Source organism: Lagenorhynchus albirostris, chromosome 1 (genome assembly GCF_949774975.1).
Source record: "Lagenorhynchus albirostris chromosome 1, mLagAlb1.1, whole genome shotgun sequence".
In the NCBI taxonomy this organism is placed as follows: Eukaryota; Metazoa; Chordata; class Mammalia; order Artiodactyla; family Delphinidae; genus Lagenorhynchus; species Lagenorhynchus albirostris.
This window is the reverse complement of record NC_083095.1, coordinates 3,198,271-3,221,021: the sequence shown is the minus strand read 5'-3', so window position 1 is coordinate 3,221,021 and position 22,751 is coordinate 3,198,271. Positions and strand designations below refer to the sequence as shown.

Here is a 22,751-nt window from a genome sequence, read left to right as displayed (position 1 = left end):
GGGTGACCGATGGGCTGGCCGTCGCTCTTACTTTTGAGTGGGCCGGTAACTCCACTGGAGTGCTCCTGAGGAAGGGGGATTCGGGAGTGAGGAGGGTGGTGGCGGTGGTGTTTCGGGGGGAGGCGGTGGAACGGGACCGCGGGGCGCGGGGCTCCGGCTGGGAGGCCCCAGAAAGGGCCGGCTGCCGCCCCTGCGGGTCCGTCAGGCTCTGACACGGCCCGGGAGCGGGCCTGCGAGTCCCCGGAAGAGGTGGGGTGGCCGTCTGGTCTGCTGAGACCGCCTCGCCTCCCAGGAGGGTGGAGAGTCTCGCTCTGGGTTAGAGACCAGGGGCGCGGGGCGGCTTGGGAAAATCTGTAAGGCGGAACCGGGTCTGGGAAGCGGAGGACTTGAGACTAGGTCAGAAAGGACCTGCTCGGCACGAAGGGCTACTCCACCTGCTGCCACACTGACACTTCCTAGGAGCCTCTCCTTCTGGTGTTAACACTTTGTTTCCGAAAACATCCGAGGGAGGACGGCTGTCACTGCCTCCTCGAAGGGAACCTTCTCCTGAGAGGATGTTAAAGAGGGTCCTTCTGTCCCTTATAGGTATGGGAAGGGCTGAGTACTACTACAGTTAAGAGGTCCAAACGATGTTTCCAGTGGACTGGGCTGGTTCATAGGGGTTGTGTGTGAGCGTGCCCAGATCAGTCTTGTCCAACAAGTCAGACTGTGTCACAAACAGGGAGGGATATGCCTTAAAAGCTACTTCACAAGAACCATTATTCTTGGCGGGCGATTTAACAGGAATGCTGTCAAGCATGTAATCATCCTTTAAAAATATCTCTTTAAAAGAAGCAACTTATTAGAGCTGTTCTTTCATTGGCTACATAACTTTGTTCTCATTGAGAACTGCTTACTTCTGAGATATGTGGTCTTTGAGTTGACTCTTGAAAGAGTGAGGAGATTAATGCCCTCCACAGTACCTGGACGTGGGAGAAGGTGATAACAGATTAATTTATAAATAGTTAGTTAGTGTGAAAATAAATTGTGTATATTGAAAAGTGGACATTTTCCAGGATTTACTATATCCAGAAGCAGTAGGTTTTTGCTTGGTTACAAGAACTAGGGACGTGACGGTGGTATCTAAATGTAACAAGTTGTCTCATTTGTTCGAGGTGAGTCTTTTTGTTAGTGTTTATAAGTGTACTACTGTGTTTGAGGTATCTTGATATAAATTACTGAAAGTAAATCTCTTGACTTTACTTTTTCGGAATTGGAAAAGTGTGAAGTAATTAGTAGTCTAGGAGCTGAAGTTTTAGTCCTATCCCCAACTTTGTCACTGACTTGTTCTGTGACCTTGGAGGAGTTGCTTAACTTCTATCTGCAGCTCTTTAGAAAGAGAATATTGGGATGCACCCGTTGTGATTAATAGCATAATGACTGTAATGAACTTTAAAGCCCCGAAACACTCAGTAGATGTAAAATATAGTTAAAATAGTCATTAAGAGCATCTGTCAAACAGGAGCTGCTATCTTGACATTGATACAAGGACTGAAAGGATCAGCTTTTTCTCTGGTGACAAGTTTAAAATTTTAAGTTATTAAATGGATTTACATACAAATTTAAAAGTGCATAAAAACTAAATATATTAATGATTACTAGTGTAGGTGTTACCTTTTTAAACAAGTTTTCTTTTAAAGTATATTATTTCTGAAGCATTCTAGTGGCAAACCTTATCTGGATCTGGTAGCTCTGGTTTGCATCATAAAAACACGTCTCTTGCCTGGAAGTATCATAATAGTGTCCTCTTTTAGTGGGATACTATTGAATGAAGAATAAACTAGGAGAGCTTTTCAAAGCTACAGCAAAAAATTATTTTAAACAAGACAAATCTTAAACATGGAGATTTGCCTTCAGCTGCATAATTTACTTGAGCACATTAACTTTTTTGTAAAGTTTCATGGTAGTATCTTGTAGATATATTTGCATTATATGGTGGACATTTCAACTGTCTCCTAGCCACTGTAATTTTTTAAAAAATTCGTTTTCCATGAATGAGTTTGCATTTATTTTTTGTTATTTCTGAATACAAGTGATTGTTTTTGTGACCTTTTTTCTGATTTTAAAACAGAGCAGATACTTTTCCTTAATCAAAAAACCAAATTTTACTTTTTGGGGTTAGGAGTTATAAATCCGTTTTTGACATTTGGTCGTTTTGACTCTTTAAAATTTTTTTTTCTTTGGGGCATATAAAGTTTTACAACAATTAATCAGATTATTTAGAACATTCAGAAGGTTTAAATTGGATGAATACATTCAACTTAAATCTGCATGTGAAATCAGTGGAAACTAGGTCTTTTTATTCTTTTATTAAAGTATAGTTGATTTACAATATGATATTAGTTTCAGGTGTACAGCATGATGATTCAGTATTTTTACAGATTATACTCCATTAAATGTATAAGATAATGGCTATAATTCCCCATTTTATGCAATATATCCTTGTTGCTTGTCTATCTTATACATAATAGTTTGTATCTCTTAATCCCAGATTTAGGAGATAGTCTAAAATCTAAGCTAAGGAGTGTAATCTTCGTCCCTTTAAAATACTTACAGGTCAGTTTCTAGAGCTAGAAGGCACCTTCAGTTTATGGAGTCTCACCCTTCAGAGAAAGCCAAGGCTAGAGAGCGTGTGCAAACCTGTGATGCAGTTTCTTTCTCATGGTAAAGAATTCATTGTAAAGAAGCACAACTGAATCTAAAGAACTGTCTTAGAAGAGAGTAATCTAGCTTTTTGGTTACACAGATAACCGTATACTCCAAGCACTTCAGAATTTACCCCAGCGTTTTACCCTATGTTATCTCATTGAATCTTGCAATCCTGTGAGGTAGATGAAAGCATCTTCTTTTCTTTTTCTTTTTTTTTTTTAATTTAATTTTATTTATTTTTTTATACAGCAGGTTCTTATTAGTTATCCATTTTATACATATTAGTGTATATATATGTCAATCCCAGTCTCCCAATTCATCACGCATCTTCTTTTCAAAACTGAAGTTCGGAGTAGGGTTTCTTGTGTGAGGACATCTAGCTTTGTGAATTTGTTTTGCTGAGCTAAAAATAATATGAACATTGATTTAATATGGAGGTGAACTCAGCATTTCAGCAAAGATTTGAGTGACTACCAAGGGGATGTGGGGTAACCAAAGATGAGTGAGACACTGCCCCTCCTCCCAAAGAACTTTCAGCTACTAGCTTTCAGATCTCTTTATAGCATACTTTGCTTTCCTCTTTTTAAAAAAGAGGTGGTTTTAGGATAAAGATGCCAAAGGTGCTGGGCTTATTGTACCAACCCTTTCATTTTATGGAGATCTGTTTTTACGTAAATGCAAATGGCTACCATTCAGATCTAAGTTTAAACATCACTTCCTCAGTATGTCCTTCTTTGAATTCGCAGGCTGGATCAGTTTTCCCTGTTACACGTTTTTATAGCATCCTGTACTTTGCCTTTCTAGCACTTTTCTCAATTTGTAATTCTCTGTCTCTTCTGTAAACAAAGCTCCCTTAGAATAGGATGTCTTTTCTGCTTTCTCTGTCTTCCTGGTGCCCAGCACAGCATCCAGCATAGAGTAGACCCCTACTGTTAATTTGTTGAGTGAATGACTGGATAAAGCATCTCTGTCCATCTATGTCTTACTTTAAAAAGATCTTTAGGAGCTAAAAATCTGTTCAATTTTGGGCCCAAAAGTAACAGGTATTTTTAGTAGCTCACATCTTTTAAAAGACATTTTTATTTAATTAAAAAAAAATTTTTTTTGGCTGCGCTGCATGGCTTGTGGGATCTTAGTTCCCCAACCAGGGATTGAACCCAGGCCCCTGGCAGTGAAAGCACCAAGTCCTAACCACTGGACTGCCAAGGAATTCACAAAAGACATTTAAAATTATTGGTAACAAATTTAGCTTCTTATAACTGGGAAATTATGTAGCAAGAGACAGTGAAGTAGTGGAAAGTAGGCAAATGGTGCGGATTACTTTTGATCTACTTCTGTCAAACCATGTTACCTACCAGATCTGTGTACTGTCAAACAACTTTTCAAATTAAAAGAAATTGTTTTATTGAAGTATAGTTGATTTATAATGCATTCGTTTCTGGTGTACAGCAAAGTAATTCAGTTATACATATATATATATATACACATATCCTTTTCATATTCTTTCCCATTATGGTTTATTACAGGATACTGAATACAGTTCTTGTGCTATACAGTAGGACCTTGTTGTTTATCTATTGTATATATAGTAGTTTGTATCTGCTAATCCCAAACTCCTAATTTAACCCTCCATGACCCCACCTTTTTTTTAATTGAATCAAGAAACTTTTTAAAGCTATACTCAGAATTACTTAACATTCAAATCAAAGAGCCTTTACTTTTTTCCCCCCCATCTTAACATTCTAGGCCACAAATACACTGTCCAGAGATTGAAGCAATTCCTACAATAGATGAAAGGTAGAATTGGATGGTGTCCAGGGCCTTTTCAACCCTTAAGGTTGTATAATTCTGTGCTCAGTAATTTTTAAATGAAAATGCATCTTTGTACTGGGGAGATGTCTTCATGTCTTGGATTCTTTGCCTACTTCTCTGAATGGGAATTGGGAAGAGTGAGGTGTGTTGTGAAAGCAAGTTGAACACATAGTGACTCTAGGTCTTTGTGCTAGAAAAAGCTTGGGTACTCACCAGGCTGAGATGAAGCTGGGGCCAGAAGTCCAGTTAAGAATAACAGCTAAAGGGCCTTCCCTGGCGGTCCAGTGGAAGCAGACTCCGTGCTTCCACTGCAGGGGGTGCGGGTTCAATCCCTGGTCCGGAAACTAAGATCCCACATGCCGCAAGATGCGGCCAAGAAGTAAATAAATAAAAATTAAAAAAAAAATAGCAGCTAGAATATTTTTAGAGCTGGAGTTATCCAGGAGGGTAATGGGTTGACTTGAGAGAGAATGAGCATTCCATATAGGAAATATTCTGTCTCTTTATCAAAGACTGCAGGACTACCTGTTGGTGACTGAGGGATTCATGCTTTGTGTGGGAGGGTGAACTTAAATGCCTTTTAAAGGTTTTTACCCACAGACTAGTTTTAGATACTGGATTGCTCCAGAGAGGATCATGTTCGCACCCTTCTGCCCATTTGTTATTTTCACATCTCTCTGCTCTCCATTTATTATTTAGAAAAAGGCTTAGAAGTCTAGAATTTTTTATATCAAATTCACTTTAAGAAATTTTGTACCTAATTTAGTCGGGCATATGTGGAATTGGATGGGAATCTGTTTTGTTTTGGTTTTGTTTTCCCCATTAAGGGCCACTTAATGACTTCTGAAGTACTGATATAAAGATTTAGTTATTTGACTATAGCATCTTCTATACTGAGGGAAAAGCATGTTAATTTATCCCTTAAAGCAGGCTTGAGAAACTTTCATATGATACCTTGGTTCTCTTGACCTTGAAGAGGAGGATGGTGATGAGATTTTGAGAGACTCCATGGGTGGATGTAAGCAATGGTAAACTCCCAGAGTGTGTCAGTGAGATCCATGAGCTAGTCATGAATGTCATTTTTTCAGCAAATATTTGTGGGGCACACCTACCAGATATGAGGTACTAGATATGTTTTAGATGCTTGGTATAGACAAAGTCTTGCCCTCAAGAGACTTGTCATCTATATTTATTAACATTCAGTTAATCATCTCGTGCCTTTATTTGTTTATTGTGCTCTGGTAGAAAACTTGAGCAAGAATCAAAACATAGTTAGTGGATTTTGTCATTGAGTACTTTGGCTATATGCCTAAAGAACCTTATTTTAAAATTAATGTAGGGCTTCCCTGGTGGTGCAGTGATTAAGAATCCGCCTCCCAATGCAGGGGACACGGGTTCAAGCCCTGGTCCGGGAAGATCCCACATGCTGCAGGGCAACTAAGCCCTTGCACCACAGCTACTGAGCCTGCGCTCTGGAGTCCGCGTGCCACAACTACTGAAGCCCGCGTGCCTAGAGCCGGTGCTCCGCAACGAGAGAAGCCCGTGCACCGCAATGAAGAGTAGCCCCCAGTCGCTGCAACTACAGAAAGCCCGTGCGCAGCAACGAAGACCCAGTGTGGCCAAAAATATATAAATAAATTGAAAAACAAATTTTTTAATAAAAGTAAATGTAAAGATTTTTGTAGTTTGATATTTGATGTCTTAGAGAACAGTTTTATTTGTATTTCAGCTAGGTTAGTTTGTGCAGAAATATCAAATGTCTTATTTGTTTATTCAGGAATAGATATCAAAAACAGAAATAAATTGGCAGACATTCTCAGTTTTAATTTTCAGGACATTTAAAATTCAGAATATCAATGACAAGTTATCCTCTGAACATTTGGCATCTACTTTTCATAATAGAGTGCAAGATGCGTCTTGCTTTGAAAAAAGTAATCCTCATTCATCAAGTGTTTATTGCTGAATTGTTACATGCAAGTTACTACTGTCTGCTGTGGGTGATGTGAGGGTAAATTAAGACACTACTTGTCTGTAAGGAGCTTGTATTTTTGTCTTGATAATTGTAAGGTAAAGTAGGTGTGTGCTCAGCACATGGCATAAGCAGTATAGGCATCAGGTGGAATTAAGGAGTAAAGGTGAAATGAAGAGGTATTTCTCTGCCTAGTGGAAGAATTTTGGGTTGGATTTCAACTAGATGATTTGTCCCAAAATGTTGTGTACAGATCACATTTTTGTAAATTTCCAAATGGGTAGCCTTGTATTTTTCTTCTTTTTTTAAATAGATTTATTTATTTATTCAGTTAGGTAGTTAGTTTTGGCAGCGTCGGGTCTTCGTTGCTGCCCGTGGGCCTTCTCTAGCTGCAGCGAGCGGGGGCTGCTCTTCGTTGCGGTGCGCGGGCCTCTCACTGCGGTGGCCTCTCTTGTTGCCGAGCACGGGCTTTAGGCACGCGGGCTTCAACAGTTGCAGCGCGTGGGCTCAGTAGTTGTGGCTCGTGGGCTCCAGAGCACAGGCTAAGTAGTTGTGGCACGCGGGCTTAGTTGCTCCACAGCACATGGGATCTTCCTGGACCAGGGCTCGAACCCGTGTCCCCTGCATTGGCAGGCGTATTCTTAACCACTGCACCACCAGGGAAGCCCAGCCTTGTATTTCTAATTTCAGAAATGTTTTATCTTCATTTCTGATTAAGCCTTACTTGGCAGTTACTCTTACCTTTCCCCACTTTCCATTTATTTATGTATTTATATTGGACTGTAGTTGATTTACAATGTTATGTTAGTTTCAGGTATGTAGCTAAGTGAGTCTGTTATACACATATCCACCTTTTTTAGATTCTTTTCCCATCTAGGCCATTACAGAGTATTGAGTAGAGTTCCCTGTGCTATACAGTACGTCCTTATTAGTTATCTTTTTTTTAAATTAATTTATTTTTGGCTGTGTTGGGTCTTCATTGCTGCGCGCAGGCTTTCTCTAATTGCGGTGAGCCGGGGTTACCCTTCGTTGCAGTGCGCAGGCTGCTCATTGCGGTGGCTTCTCTTGTTGCGCAGCACGGGCTCTAGGTGCGCAGGCTTCAATAGTTGTGACTCGTGGGCTCGGTAGTTGTGGGTCATGGGCTCTAGAGCGCAGGCTCAGTAGTTGTGGCGCTTGGGCTTTGTTGCTCCGCAGCATGTGGGATCTTCCCGGACCAGGGCTCCAACCCATGTCCCCTGCATTGGCAGGCAGATTCTTAACCACTGTGCCAACAGGGAAGTCCTATTCTACGTATAGTAGTGTGGTATATGTCAGTCCCAATCTTCCAATTTATCCCTCCCCCCCACTCTTATAGCATTTTTCTCAACTTCACAGCTTCTCTTCCAATTGGTAATTTGTGAACTGAGTAATGTTTTGCATTGTCAATTCTATTTGGTAGTATGGAATTTTTAAAAGTAGGGTATATTGTACTAAAAACAGGCCAAATAAGTCTGTGCTACATTTTATCTTGTTTTGTAGCAGTAGGAAAATGTACTTGAAACTATAGAATTTATGAGAAAGAAGCAAGAACCATTCACGAGGAAGGAATTTTTAAGGTTTTTGTATTTTAAAGTAAGAATAGGAATATTTTAATATATTTTCAAGTAACCAAATTGTAGGTTATCCCTGTGACCTTAAGCTGTTTTTCCTTTGGTTGGTTCACAGCCAGCTCACTGTTGGGCTGTGTGTGTTTTTTGTTTTCCTGCTGCAGCAAAACTGGTACAGGTGCTCATTCTCTACTTACTTTGATCTTCGTTTCAGAGGCTCTGTCATGTCTTAATGCTTCATTTAATAGATATTTGAGTGGTTTTATGTGAAAAGCAGTATACTAGACTATGGGAAATCAAAGAAGTATAAGACATCCCTGACCTTAAGAGGATATCTTCTAACCAAGGAGGCAAGATATCCACACACTCATTTATTCTACAAGATTCAAGTGCCTGCTCTATATTGTTGTTGAGACAGAATCTCAGCCATCAGGGAGTTCACAGTCCAGTAGAATAATAAATGGCTTGTCCATCCACCTAACATTTATTGGACCTATAGGCCAATAAATGGCCTATATATAGACAAATAAGACAGTCCCTGGCCTAAGGTGACTACAATCTAGTGGGAAGATGGATGAGTAAATAGTGGTGAGATGTACGGTGTCTGCTATTTTAGACAGTATTCATTTCTTAGGGCTTTTTTTTTTTTTTTTTTTTGCCACACCATGCGGCTTGTGGGATCTTAGTTCCTTGACCAGGGATTGAACCCGGGCCCTCCACAGTGAGAGCACCGAGTCCTAACCACTGGACTGCCGGGAATTCCCTAGGGCTTCTTAATCTGATTAGAATTTAGGAGGTATGTCAACCTAGATGGAAAGAAATACTTTACATCCTTATTTTTAACTGAACTTCTAACTGAATTTTAACATGTTCTTCAATTATGAATATAGGCAACAAATCACAGTAGTAACAGACCTGTGACTTTATCACCAGTGAAAATCACAGATGTTTGCATATCACATTATGGTTGTTGCAGACATATCAAATATCATTTGTACTCATCACTGCTTTGAAATTACAGTAGTTAGTGGATCTGCTGCTAGAGCCTTTCAGTGTGAAATAAACTTTTAAAAATCCTAAATTTGTTTAATGTAGTACAACTGTATTTTAATATAATTGATCTCCTTTGTAATCTTTTGTATTTAAAAACATCATTTTGAGAAGGAGTCCACGCACAGAAAGTTTCAGCACCCTGGTTAGATGTCTTGGCTTACCTTCTTTAGTGTCATGTGTGTGATTGAATGCGAGGAGGGTAACTGGTTTCTTCTGTCAGGTGAAACTTTTAGCTCTGTGGAGAGGTCTTTGTGGTGCTTGTGGTGGTGTAATGTTTTACAAAGCAGTTGAATATGTAGAATTCTGAGTTGGTTGTGCCATGTGCTTCCTTTCGTTTTCCTCCTCATCATTCTTTGCCCATGCCGTGCTAAATAGAGGGAGAAATACAAGAACTGCTCTACCAGATTGACTCTGTGTTCCTTTTGGTTCAGATGATTGATTACATTGTAATGTTTGTTTGTCTCAAACGCAGTGGGAACTTAGGTTTTAACAAGGTGACCTTTGAACTGAATTCTTATGGGTGGGTGCACTGAAGGGGGAGAGGATTCTGAACTAGGGAACTAGAAGCCCAAGGCCTAAGGTTGTGGCATTTGATGGCTCCTCCTGAAAGTCGTGAGCCGCTCTGTGAGGGTTGAAGCTTGTGCAGGTCTTGGGAGGATAAGATTGTCTTCCTTGGGGCTTCCCTGGTGGCGCAGTGGTTGGGAGTCCGCCTGCCGATGCAGGGGACACGGGTTCGTGCCCTGGTCCGGGAGGATCCTACATGCCGCAGAGCGGCTGGGCCCGTGAGCCGTGGCCGCTGAGCCTGCGTGTCCGGAGCCTGTGCTCCGCAACGGGAGAGGCCACAACAGTGAGAGGCCTGCGTACCGCAAAAAAAAAAAAAAAAAGATTATCTTCGTTAGTGGTGATCGTTTAAGTATTGGCTATATCCTAGCTTCTAAAACTTTCAGTATGATTTTTTTAAAGATATTTTTAAATGTATTTTCTTTCTTTTGGTACTACTTCTGAGGTGATGTACTATGTTAGTGTATTATCCTCCTTCAGGATTCCTAGTGTATTATCCTCTTTCAGGACTCAGCCTATTAGACTGTGTCACCACCACCTGTCATTGGACCCTCATCACTTTCCTTCAGTTCTCCTGCCACCCACTGCTGTCTCCAGCACACTCCTATCTTAAATGCTGTGGCTAATCACTTTAACTTCCTTTGCACACACTCTCTGTTCTAGCCCTGACTGAATCAAATTTTACAGCAATCATGTTGTTATTCCCTCCATCTTAAGAAAGGAAGGGAGAACCCTTTTCTGGCCCCCACCCACTCCCTACAGGTCCTTTGTCTGGGGTAGCTACTGCCCCATTTCTCAGCAGCTGCTTAGAGCAAAGCTCCTCTAGTTGTCTGGACCCTTCGAAGTGTGGTCCACAGACAAGCACCATCAGCGTCGTCACCTGGGAGCTTGTTGGAAGTTCAGAACTGGGCCCCACTCCAGACTTACTGAATCCAAATCCACCTTCTAGGAGGGTCCCCAGCTGACTCATGTGCTCACTAAAGTTGGAGAGGCGGTGGTCTTTACAGCTTTCTCTCTTTTACTGCCTCTTCAGACTTAATCCAGTCAAATTATTGTACCTTCCTGCCCTCTATTGTAAGTGTCCAATTCTTTTTTTTTTTTTTTAGTAAATTTACCAAGTCGTGCAACTGTTACTGTAATCCAGTTTTAGTATGTGAGAGATCTTTTTAGAGTTTAATTTTGTGTAAGTTCAGTTATGCTAGATGCATGAATTCTAGAGATCTGCTGTATAGCATAGTGCCTGTAGTTAGCAGTACAGTATGTGTACATCACAATTTGTTAAGAGGGTAGATCTCATTAAGTGTTCTTACTACAAAAAACAAAAATGAAGGGACACAAGGGAACTTTGAGAGGTGTTAGGTATGTCTGTTACCTTGATTGTGGTTATGGTGTCATGGGTGCTTGCATATGTCCAGGCTCATCACATCGTACACATTCAACATGTGCAGTTCTTTGTATATCATTATACCTTTATAAAGCTGTCAAAAATACATTTTTTGTGTGTTTTAATTATGTAAAACATTTATGTGGCTCTAACATCGGAAATATAAAACAAGGTGATATTCAGAGACCTCAAGTTTCCATTTCTGTCCGACCCCTCACTCAGTTCCCTTCCTCTCCCTGTAGTCATTTTATTTGTTTCTGACTCATCCTTCTCTTATTATAAGAATAAGATGATATTTGAGCACAGATTTGAAGGAATTGAAGGAGCATACTGTGTATGGTATTTTGCATCTTCTTTTCTTCTGCTTAATGGTATATACTGAAGATCTTTCCATATTAGTAAATAGAGAGCTTCTTCACTCTTTCTTATAATTGCTTTATACTCCATGCTGTGCATGTACCATAATTTATTTAACCAGATGACTCTCGACTTAATATTTTTTAAATTACAAATAATGCTGCAGTGAATAGCTTTGCGTGTATATTATTTTGCACAGCAGCAGGTATGTCTGTAGTATGTATTTCCAGAGGAGATACTGCTGAGTCAAAGGGTAAATGTGTATATGTTTTAAATAGATATCATCAAACTGCCCTCCACAGGGAGGGGTTATACTAATTTGTGTTGCATCACAGCCACAGCCTCACCAACAGTGTGTCACCAGACTTTTGCATTTGATCTGGTAGGTGAGAAATTAGTGTAAGTTTGGTTTTTTCCTTGTACCAAATGAGGTTGCGCATCTTTCTATATATTAAGAGTGAAACATACTTCTTTTTCTATGAACTCTTTCGTATCCCTTACCCATTTTTCTGTTGGGTTTTTGGACATCTTGGGTGGGTTTTTTTGTTTTTAAGGAGCTCTTTATACATTAGGGAGATGAGTCCTTTGTGACAATGAATGAACAGATTTTTTCCTTCTCAGTTTGTCCCCTGTCTTGTAACTGTGCTCAGGGCTGTGCACGTGTAGGTATGTTTGTGCTTGCTTGTTTTTGCTATGAAGAAGTTTCATATTTTTATAGTTAAGTTTATAAATTTGTAAATTTCCTTTTATAATTTTTTTATAATTTTGAGCCACAGTTTTATTATTTAGGTGTTAACCAGTTGCCCTTCTCCAAGGTTTAAATAAGAGGGAAAAGATTTACATTTTAAAATTTAGCCTTAACAGACTTTTCTGGAAGCAAGAGATGAACATTAGAATGTGCTATACAGCAGCTGGTGGGCAGTGATTCACTAGTGGTTTGGGGGTTTAGCACACCTTGAATATATTATAATGTTAGGTATGTTTTGGTTTGCAAGTAACAGGAAACCCAACTCAAACAAGTTTAAACTTTATAGGGGATGCGTTGACTTATGATATTGAAAATTCCGGAGGTAAGGTGAGCTTCAGATGTGGATTGATTGTGACACCAGCTCTGTTTTGCTGAGAGTCTCCGGGTTTTGCTTTCTACTGTGTATCAACCTGTCTTCGGTGGCAGAATAGTGGTGGGGTGCTAGGCTTCACATTTCTGTGCCACTGGACCACATTGAGAGCCAGTACCCAGGATGAGGATGAACAGTTCTTCTAATCACTTTCTCAGAAGAATAAAGAAGATTGTTTCATAGAAGCCCCCAGCAAACCTCCTTTGACTCATTGCCCCAAACTGGATTACCAGCCCATTCTTGTGGCCAAGGAAATTTGCAGTGTTTGACCGGGAGTCTTGGCTAACCCACACCTTTAGCATGGGGATTGGATTATCTGATATCCTGATTGCTCTGGAGCTCATGCTGGAGCTGCAGTGTGGGTAGATACCAGCCAGGAGAATAGATCTGTAGATCAATACTGGGTGGGCAACCAAGAGATGCAAACTACACCGAAGGTCTTACACTGTGTTAGGTATTGGGGATCCAGACATAGTAGACACAGCTCTTTCCTCAAGAGAAGAGCTCATGGTGAGATGAATCAGTAAAGCAAGGAAGGAATACAACCCACTGCAGCTGCACACGGAGCACAGCTTGGGCTGTGTGGTGCTTCTGCGTGGTTTAGAAACCTCTCTTTCCCTTGCTCTTGCTGTTGGACTATTATGAATGTCCTCCCACCTTTTCACAGTGTTGGAATTTTTTGTTTGAATCTTTGTCTCCTCCACAAAACGGTGAATCTTGAGGGCAGAAATCATCTTATTCATGTTATATCCATTGCAGTGCCTGTGCATGGTAGGCATATTGTGTTTGATTTTAAATGAATGAGTTGGTTGCACTTAGAATCCCCTAAGGATTTACTGGAGTAAATTCAGTAATCTCTCAAAATCCCTGTCACAAGACAAACATGGTTAGTGTTTGTTACTAAAGCTCATAGAGCTAGGCTTGCCAGCCCCTTTTCACTGGTTGAGAGGCTCTTAGAAGTTAGTCACAGCCTCGAATCTTGTGCTGTTAGAGTTCTTCTGGGCAACCCAGGAGGCAGCTTCATCTGGTGTCTTGATTGCCTGGTGCTAGCCTTGTTCAGAAGCGACATCTTCCTTTTCCTGGTGTCCTGGAAAAAAGTGCTCAAACTCTCCCTCCCAGTCCCTTCTTACTTCCCACTTAATTCTAGGAATTGTACAACTCCTTACATCTTTCCCCCCTCTGGATTTTGGAATAGGTGTACATGTAGCTAGCAAGACTGAGGGCGATATTAGCTCAGCTAATTAAAAATTGGTAGGTGTTACGCTCAGGACTTTACTTGTTTGCAGTCCCACAGTTTGCTGTCCCAGAGAGCTCAGAGGGCGGGGTGCGTGCGGGCTGCGCTGGAAAGGCTCCGCCAAGTCCTGACTACTGCGCTGCACCGTGCACAACAGTAGACGAGGAGTAGGTCCACTTGCCACTGCTCCTGGCGTCTCTCTGGAGCCTCTGCCCTTAGACTCGTGCCACCTTTCTCTTTCTTCCTCACGGCCATGAGCCGACTTCCTAGCCGCCTCTGCTCATTGAACACCTTGGTCCCTGCCTCACAGCCTTCCTTTCCACTCCAGTTCCTGCCACCATCCTGGGTGGTTTCCTATCCACTGCATAACCCATCAGACACCTTGGCATCTCGATTTCTTGTCCTCCACGTCCACCCCAAGTGACCTCCTGTAGTCCACATCTGGCGCTCTCTTCTCTGGTGACACTCTGGGTCTTGTCATCAGCTGACATGGCTTCAGCTCCACAATTACTAATTCAGATGGAAACAGTTGTCCCCCCGCTCCAGTGTGTCCTTGGCCCCCACTGCTCTAATTTCTTCAGGATACAGGTCACTCAGTGTCACGCTGCCGGATCCATTGGACACCATGCAGCCCACAGCTTCCTTGACCTCTCAGCAGCATTTGACACAGGTGATCATCTTCTCTTTATTGAAACCCTCCTTGTCGTGACACTTTAACCTTGACTTCCTTTCTCCCTCTCTGGTCCACGTGCCTCTGGCCACTCTCTACTTCACCTCTGTCCGTTCCTTCTGCTCTACCTAGTCTGTAACTGGATTTCCCTATGGCTCAGTCCTATTCCCTTTTCTTTTCTTACTCCCATTATATGGAGTACAGATACTCCTCTGTATCTGTATCTTTTGTACCTAAAATTGTTTGCTTGTGCCTTTTCTCACCGCCCCAAAGGAAAAAGTATTTATTGCAGCAAATTAATCCAGCGGGTATTCCCCTGAAAGCACACATCCGTTTGTTAGGGCAATTAAAACTCACACTACATGCGCTCCAGCAAAGCTCCGTCTCTGTCACTGTCAGCTCTAGAGCTTCCTTCTTGATAGTGACTTTTGCCAGTTCCTTCTTCTGCTCCTGTTGTCTTTTGCTTTCTGGGGCATCTGTCAGCCATCATGTATGTGGCCATCTCTGGGTTGGAACTGTGGCCCCCTCTGCAGAGGGACCTGCTGTGGAGTCACTGGGACACTCATGTTTCTGCCATTCTTAGGCAGCTACTGGCCTTAGTCACCAGCTTGAGCTTCACCCCTCATTCATATTTTAATTTTTTCTTGAACAGACTTGTAAGAATTTGTCAATTAAAATTTTGTTTCACAGAATCAGCTGTTTCTTTCTTTTCTGTTTTGTAATATCTGTTATCTTTACTTCCTTTGTTTTCTTTAGATTTACTCTATTCTTTTAATAGCTTTCTGAATTGAAAACATAGGTTATTAGACTTTCTTGCTTTTTTTTTTTTTTTTTTTTCTGTACGCGGGCCTCTCACTGTTGTGGCCTCTCCCGTTGCGGAGACGCGCAGGCTCAGCGGCCATGGCTCACGGGCCCAGCTGCTCCGCGGCATGTGGGATCTTCCTGGACCGGGGCACAAACCCATGTCCCCTGCATCGGCAGGCGGACTCTTAACCACTGCGCCACCAGGGAAGCCCGACTTTCTTGCTTTTTAATGCTGTGCTCAAGGCTGTAGAAATCCCTCTTATGTATTGCCTTAACAGTCACCCATATGTTACACATGTGGTAATATCATTGTCATGAAGAGCTAAATATTTTGTAATTTCCATTTTTTTCCCTCTTTAACCCTGAATTTCTAAACAAGCATTTTTTTTTTTTTGTTTCTATTCATGGTGTTTAGTTTTGTTATTAACTTATTCACATGGTATGGTCATAGAGTATGTTTTTTTGATACCAGTTACTTGAAACGTAATGATCTTTTTCCTTGTAACCTAGTTAAAATGTTCCATGTGTTTTTTTTAAAAAAAATTATTATTTATTTATTGAGCCACACTTTCATTTATTTATTTATTTTAATTAATTAATTTTTGGCCACATTGGGTCTTTGTTGCTGAGTGCAGGCTTTCTCTAGGTGTTGTGATCAGGGGCTACTCTTCACTAAGTGCGCGGGCTTCTCATTGCGGTGGCTTCTCTTGTTGCGGAGAACGGGCTCTAGGTGCCAGGGCTTCAGTAGTTGTGGCACGCAGGTTCAGTAGTTGTGGCATGCAGGTTCAGTAGTTGTGGCACACAGGCTTAGTAGTTGTGGTGCACGGGCTTAGTTGCTCCGTGGCATGTGGGATCTTCCTGGGCCGGGGCTTGAACTGGTGTTCCCTGCGTTGGCAGGTGGATTCTTAACCAGTGCGCCACCAGGGAAGTCCTATTTATTTAATTTTTGGCCGCATGGCATGTGGGATCTTAGTTCCCCGACCAGGGATCAAATCTGTGCTCCCTGCATTGGAAGAGCGCAGTCTTAACCACTGGACAGCCAGGGAACGCAACGGTGAGAGGTCCGCGTACCGCAAAAAAAAAAAAAAGGTTTTCTTAGAAGGAGAGTCTGCCGATCATTCAAATTACTAAGCTTGCCCTGTAGGAATTTTTCCTTCATTGGCAGCAGTAAAAAGGAGAGATTTTTTTCCTCCTTAAAGTTAAAAGTAAGTTATGTTTATGGTAGAAAATTTGGAAAATTCAAGGAAGAAAAAAACCTGTATGCCACAGCTATTAATATTTTGGTGTTTTTCCTCCCAATCCTTTTATGGTGCTCAGTTATATAATTTAGGTCTCTAGTACCTAATACTCTGCCTGGCACAGTGTAAATGCTCATTAAGTATTTAGAGAATGGACCCAGGTGTATGTTCTATTTAGTATGTAGATAAGCATTGCTTTTTGTTGATGGTATTTATAACCCATTTTAGAGTAGCTGAGCTTTGTATGAAGGTGTGACTTTTTTTTTTTAAATGAACCTATTAGATCATTGTAAAAAGTTGCTTGGGTAAATACTTTGGAGTCACCTTTGACTTCTTTCTTTTTCTTAGTCTACTTGCAACCGTTCAGTAAAGCCTGTTGGCCCTGCCTTAAATTATATCCAGAACCTGATCACTTCCCACCTCCACCCACTACCTTGCTAGTTTGAGGAAGCACCATCTCTCACTTGGATTGTTACAGTGAGCTCCATGGGCTCCCTTCGTCTACCCTTGCCTCTTACGGTCTCTTCTCCTGATGGCAGCCAGAGGGATCTTTTAAATAATACAGGTCACAACACATTTCTCCACTGTTTAAAAACTTCTAGGGACTTCCCTGGTGGCACAGTGGTTAAGACTCCACACTCCCAATGCAGGGGACACGGGTTCAATCCCTGGCCAGGGAACTAGATCCCACATGCATGCCACAACTAAGAGTTTGCATGCCACAACTAAGGAGCCCACATGCCGCAACTAAAGGAGTCCGCCTGCTGCAACTAAGACCCGGTGCAACCAAATAAATAAATATTTTTAAAAAAATTTCTAATGCTTTTCCATATCACTTAGAATAAGACCTAAATTCCTTATTATGATCTGGTACCTCCCGCCCGCCCCCAGTGAGATTTTCTGCCACGCTCTCTCTCACTCCCTCCGTTCTCCTCCTTGAAGGGGAGTACATCCCACCCTCAGTGCCATTATGTGTGCTGTTGCATGCATTATGCATTCCTTCTGACAAGAATCCTTTCCCTAGGCAGCCAACAGGTCTGGCTCCCTCACTGCTTCATATTTCTGCTGAAGTGTGTCCCTGTCAAAGAAGCTTTCCGACACCTCTACCCAGAAAGGCTCTATAATCACCCTTCCACCTCAGTCCCACAACTCCCTTTTCCTGACTGAATTTTCTTCATAGCCCTTTCCACTCTGATGCTCAGTTGATTATTTGTTTACTGGCTGCATCCCTCCTAAGTCCACGAGAGGAGGGTATATCTGTCTTCCCTGCTGGGATGCATTGCCTACAACAGTGCTTGGCACACGTAGAACTCAATAAGTATTGAGTGAGTAGTGAAAGGAACTTATTATCTTAGGTAACCTAGTGAGAAAATCTTCATTTAGAACATAGGTATTATCACCCCAAAGTTCATAGCAGCACTATTCACAATAACCAAGACCTGGAAGCAACCTAAATGTCTGTCGACAGATGAATGGGTAAAGAAGATGTGGTACATATATACAATGGAATAGTACTCAGCCATAAAAAAGAATGAAATAATGCCATTTACAGCAACATGGATGGACCTAGAGATTATCATACTAAGTGAAGTAAGTTGGAAAGAGAAAGGCAAGTATCATATTATGATATCACTTATATGTGGAATCTAAAAAAATGATACAAATGAACTTATTTAAAAACCAGAAACAGACTCACAGACTTAGAAAACAAAGTTATGCTTACCAAAGGGGAAGGGGGGAGTGGGGGTGGATAAATTAGGGGTTTGGGGTTAACATATATACACTACTATATATAAAATAGATAATCAACAAGGACCTACTGTATGGCACAGGGAACTCTATTCAGTACTCTGTAATAACCTAAATGGGCAGAGAATCTGAAAAAGAGTAGATATATGTATATACATATAAACTGAATCTCTTTGCTGTACACGTGAAACTAACACAACATTGGAAATCAACTATACTCCACTATAAAGTAAAAATTTAAAAAAGAGCATAGGTATTCTGACTTCTCATAGGCATATTGTATTTTTTAAGTAGGTAATACATGCATGTGGTTCAAAGTTCAAATGGCATGCAGTGAAACGTCTCTCATACCCTGTCCCCTAGCCACCCTGTAACCAGGGTTATGTTCATGTGTATATTTCCAGAGACAGGCTATGGTTCTACACATAAAATCACAGATATATTCCTCCCTCCTTTAAAAAAAAATGTAAGTTTTAGCATCTGTTCTGTTTTGTACCTTATTTCTGTTTTGTTTTATAAAATATATTTTGGAGATTATTCTTTGTCAGTGTGTAAAGAGCTCTTTATTTTGTGAATAGCTGCACAATATCCCATTGTATGACTGTACGATAGTTCCTTCTTTGATGAACATTGAAGTTGTTTCCAGTCTTTAGCTGTTACGGACTATGCTGCAGTAAATAACATTGTACATATATCACTTTGCCCTGTTGCTAGTATATCTGAGGAATAAATTCCTGTGAGTGGAATTGCTGCGTCAAAGGGACGTGCGTTTGTACTTTTGATAGACGCAGATTATCTTACACGGGTTGTACCGATTTATACTTCTGGCACAGTGTGCTATTAGTTGATCTTTGCCACTTTGATAAATGATAAGTGATATAAGCATCATTTCATATATTTAAGAGCCATTTATATTTTCTGTGCGTTGTCAATATCCTGTGCACATTTTTCTACTAGGATTTTGGTCTTTCTTTCTTTCTTTCTTTCTTTTTTTTTTTACTTGTAGGAGCTCTCCTTTATGTAAATTAGCCCTTAATTTGTGATCTGAGTTGCAGACATTCGGTTCCATTTGTCACTTGTTTTCTGATTTTGCTCGTGGTGGTTTTTCCTAGGTAGAAATTTTATTTTTTAGAGGAAAACGTATTAGTCTTTTCCCTTTTGGCTGTGGGTTTGGGGTCATACTTATTAGCCCTTCTAATTTTTTTTTTTAAATCCTCATGGTTTCTTCTTGTACTTCTGAAGTTTCATTAGTTACATTTGACATCTCTTTGATACTGCTGAGATTTATTCGGGAATAAGATGTGAGATGGAGTTTCAACCCCCCCTTATTATTATTATTTTTTACAACAGTCTTAGCATTTTTTTATTTCTTATGTCTTACGTGGAAAATAATCTGTCAGCAGTTTTCTGCTGAACTCTGAGTAGATCATGATGTCCTGTGTATTTTTTCATTATAAGTTATAGTTATCTTTTTTTTCTTTTTTTTTTTGTGGCACTGCGTGGCTTACAGGATCTTAGTTCCCCAACCAGGGATTAAACCTGGGCCATGGCAGTGAAAGCACCAAGTCCTAAGCACTGGACCACCAGGGAATTCCCAAGTTGTAGTTATCTTTATCTTACCAATGTTGACTTAAAAATAATGATTGAAGTATAGTCTATTGGTGAGCATTGTTTTGAGATAAATTTTGTAGGATTTTCAGTTGGTAAATTAAGATTAGTTGGACATATATACACTACCAAATGTAAAATAGCTAGCTAGTGGGAAGCAGCCGCATAGCACAGGGAGATCAGCTCGGTGCCTTGTGTTCCCCTAGAGGGTGGGATGGAGATGCAAGAGGGAGGAGATATGGGAATATATGTATATGTATAGCTGATTCACTTTGTTATGCAGCAGAAACTAACACACGATTGTAAAGCAATTATACTCCAATAAAGATGTTTAAAAAAAAAGATTAGTAATAATAGGTATAATGATAGCTAATTAATATCATGTACTACACTAAAGGAACACGTTTAGTAAATGATATAAAACTAAAGAAGTAAGAGATTTTACCCTCTCATTTGAGTGAGTCGTGGTTGAGGTCTCTTGGCTTCCTTCATTAATGCATGGCTGTGCTACGTTAATAAATAGGGTTTACTGGGGCTTGATTCTCATGTCTGGTAGGCTCCCTTTATGGGTGATCATCTCGCAGACTGAAGGCTCTGAAGGTCCTGGCTGTAAGTGAAGGAGGATGCTTTGGGATCACCTGCATAGACTCAATGGTGGTCCTTCACTACTGTTGCTCTTTTCTTCCTATTTCTATGCCACCTTGCCTGGCCTTATCTATTGTTGCATCTCTGCTTGAAGTTGCCTTTTTCACCATGTGGTTAACTTTTTCAAGGTTTGTAAATGGCTCACTTTACTAAACTATCAAAAATCCAAGCTGAGCCTAGTAAGAAATTTAGCCTACCAATGGCCTCTTCAAAATCTTTCTGACAGTTCTCGTAATGAGATACTTAACTGGCCAAGCTGACACCTTGTTGTCCCTGTACATTTGTTTTGTCTGTCTGTCTGTCTTGGTCTTTTCTCAAGTGCCATCCCACACCTTTTTGCTCAGCTATACCATTGCCTAAATATCTGACCTGTCACATTTTCAAAAACAGAAGGGTTCCTCTTCTCTCTTCCCTTACATCAGAGGTTCTCTTACATGTGGTCCTCAACTAGCATCAGCATCTCCTCAGAACTTGTGGAAATGCAGATCTCTGCCCTCCCCCTTGACCAACTGAATCAGATACTCTAGGGGTGGGGCCCAGCTCTCTGTTTAACTAGCAGGTGATTCTGATGTGCTAGTTTTGTTTTTTAAAAAAATAATTAATTAACTTGGCTGCATCGGGTCTTAGTTACAGCATGCGGAAACTTCGTTGTGGCGCGCAGCTTCTCTCTAGTTGAGGTGCGCAGGCTCAGTAGTTGTGGTGCGTGGGCTTAGTTGCCCCAGGGCATGTGGGATCTTAGTTCCCCGACCTGGGATTGAACCCGCGTCCCCTGCATTGGAAGGTAGATAGATTCTTAACCACTGGACCGCCAGGGAAGTCCCTGATGCACTAAAGTTTGAGAACCACTGCCTTATGGGATCTAATTCAGGGCTCTCCTCATAGCTTTAACACTCAGTTAAAGCTTATTGGCCATTTAATTTGTGGAGTATATTAATAGCCATTGATTAATTTGTTTATCATCACAGTTATCATTTATTGAACACCTACTCAGTGCTGGGCACTAAACTAGGTGCTTTCACATACATTGTCTCATCCTCACAAACACTTTGCAAAATAGGGAGTGGTGTTTCCCACTTTATATATGGATGAGAAAGGGGAGGCTCTGAGGAATGCAGTAACTTGCCAAGGCGGCTGGCTACGCGGCTGGTAAGCGACAGCGTGAGGTTTCAGTGGGTCTGTCAGACTCCTAAGCCTGTGTCCTTTCTGGCACATCACGCTGCCTTTCATATAAAACCTTGTTCCCAGAGAGTACATGTGAGTCTGTGGCTGTCATGTCATATGAAAAATGGTTGTAATGCACATGATTCTGGACTTCTCCCCTCACATTCTTTTTTTTTTTATATAACTTTATTTATTTATTTTTGGCTGCGTTGGGTCTTCGTTGCTGCATGCGGGCTTTCTCTAGTTGTGGAGAGCTTTCTCTAGTTGTGTTCGTTGCAGTGCGCAGGCTCCTCATTGCAGTGGCTTCTCTTGTTGTGGAGCACGGGCTCTAGGTGCGCAGGCTTCAGTAGTTGTGACACGGGTTCTACAGCGCAGGCTCAATAGTTGCGGCGCGTGGGCTTAGTTACTCTGCAGCATGTGGGATCCTCCCGGACCAGGGCCCAAACCTGTGTCCCCTGCATTGGCAGGCGGACTCCCAACCACTGCGCCGCCAGGGAAGCCCTCCCCTCACATTCTTAACCTGATCTACTAAGCAACAACCTTCTAGCTTTTTTTTTTTTTTTTTTTTTGCGGTATGCGGGCCTCTCACTGTTGTGGCCTCTCCCGTTGCGGAGCACAGGCTCCGGACGCGCAGGCTCAGCGGCCATGGCTCACGGGCCCAGCCGTTCCTTAGCATGTGGGATCTTCCCGGACCGGGGCACGAACCTGTGTCCCCTGAAGCGGCAGGCAGACTCTCAACCACTGCACCACCAGGGAAGCCCTAGCTTTTTTTTTTTTTTTAGTAGAAACACAGACTTCTATTTCCTTTTCTTAATATTCATTTACTTAACAGTATATCAGAGAATTGGGAGGTAAAAGAGACTTTGAGATCATAGTCCAGCCTCTATGTTTTCACACATCTAGTCATTACATTATATGTGCTACTCAGTATTTTTGTCTCAGAAATCAACTTGTATTTTTGTTGAGGTATAAATTGGTATACGACACAACTCTGGCCTGTGCACTTGTATTATTTTTGCAACTTAAAAAAATATGTTACATTGAACTTAGAAAAATTTTAATTGGTTGGGAAAAGTAATTTTGCTGGCTTTGCTTTAGTCCAGCTGTGTTATGA

General features: G+C 41.2%; 1 protein-coding gene across 15 annotated transcripts in view; it reads left to right on the top strand.

The window, feature by feature from the left end:
- Positions 1-22,751, top strand: part of WDR20 (WD repeat domain 20) — a 64,061-nt gene that overhangs the window by 356 nt on the left and 40,954 nt on the right. The window lies entirely within an intron of this gene.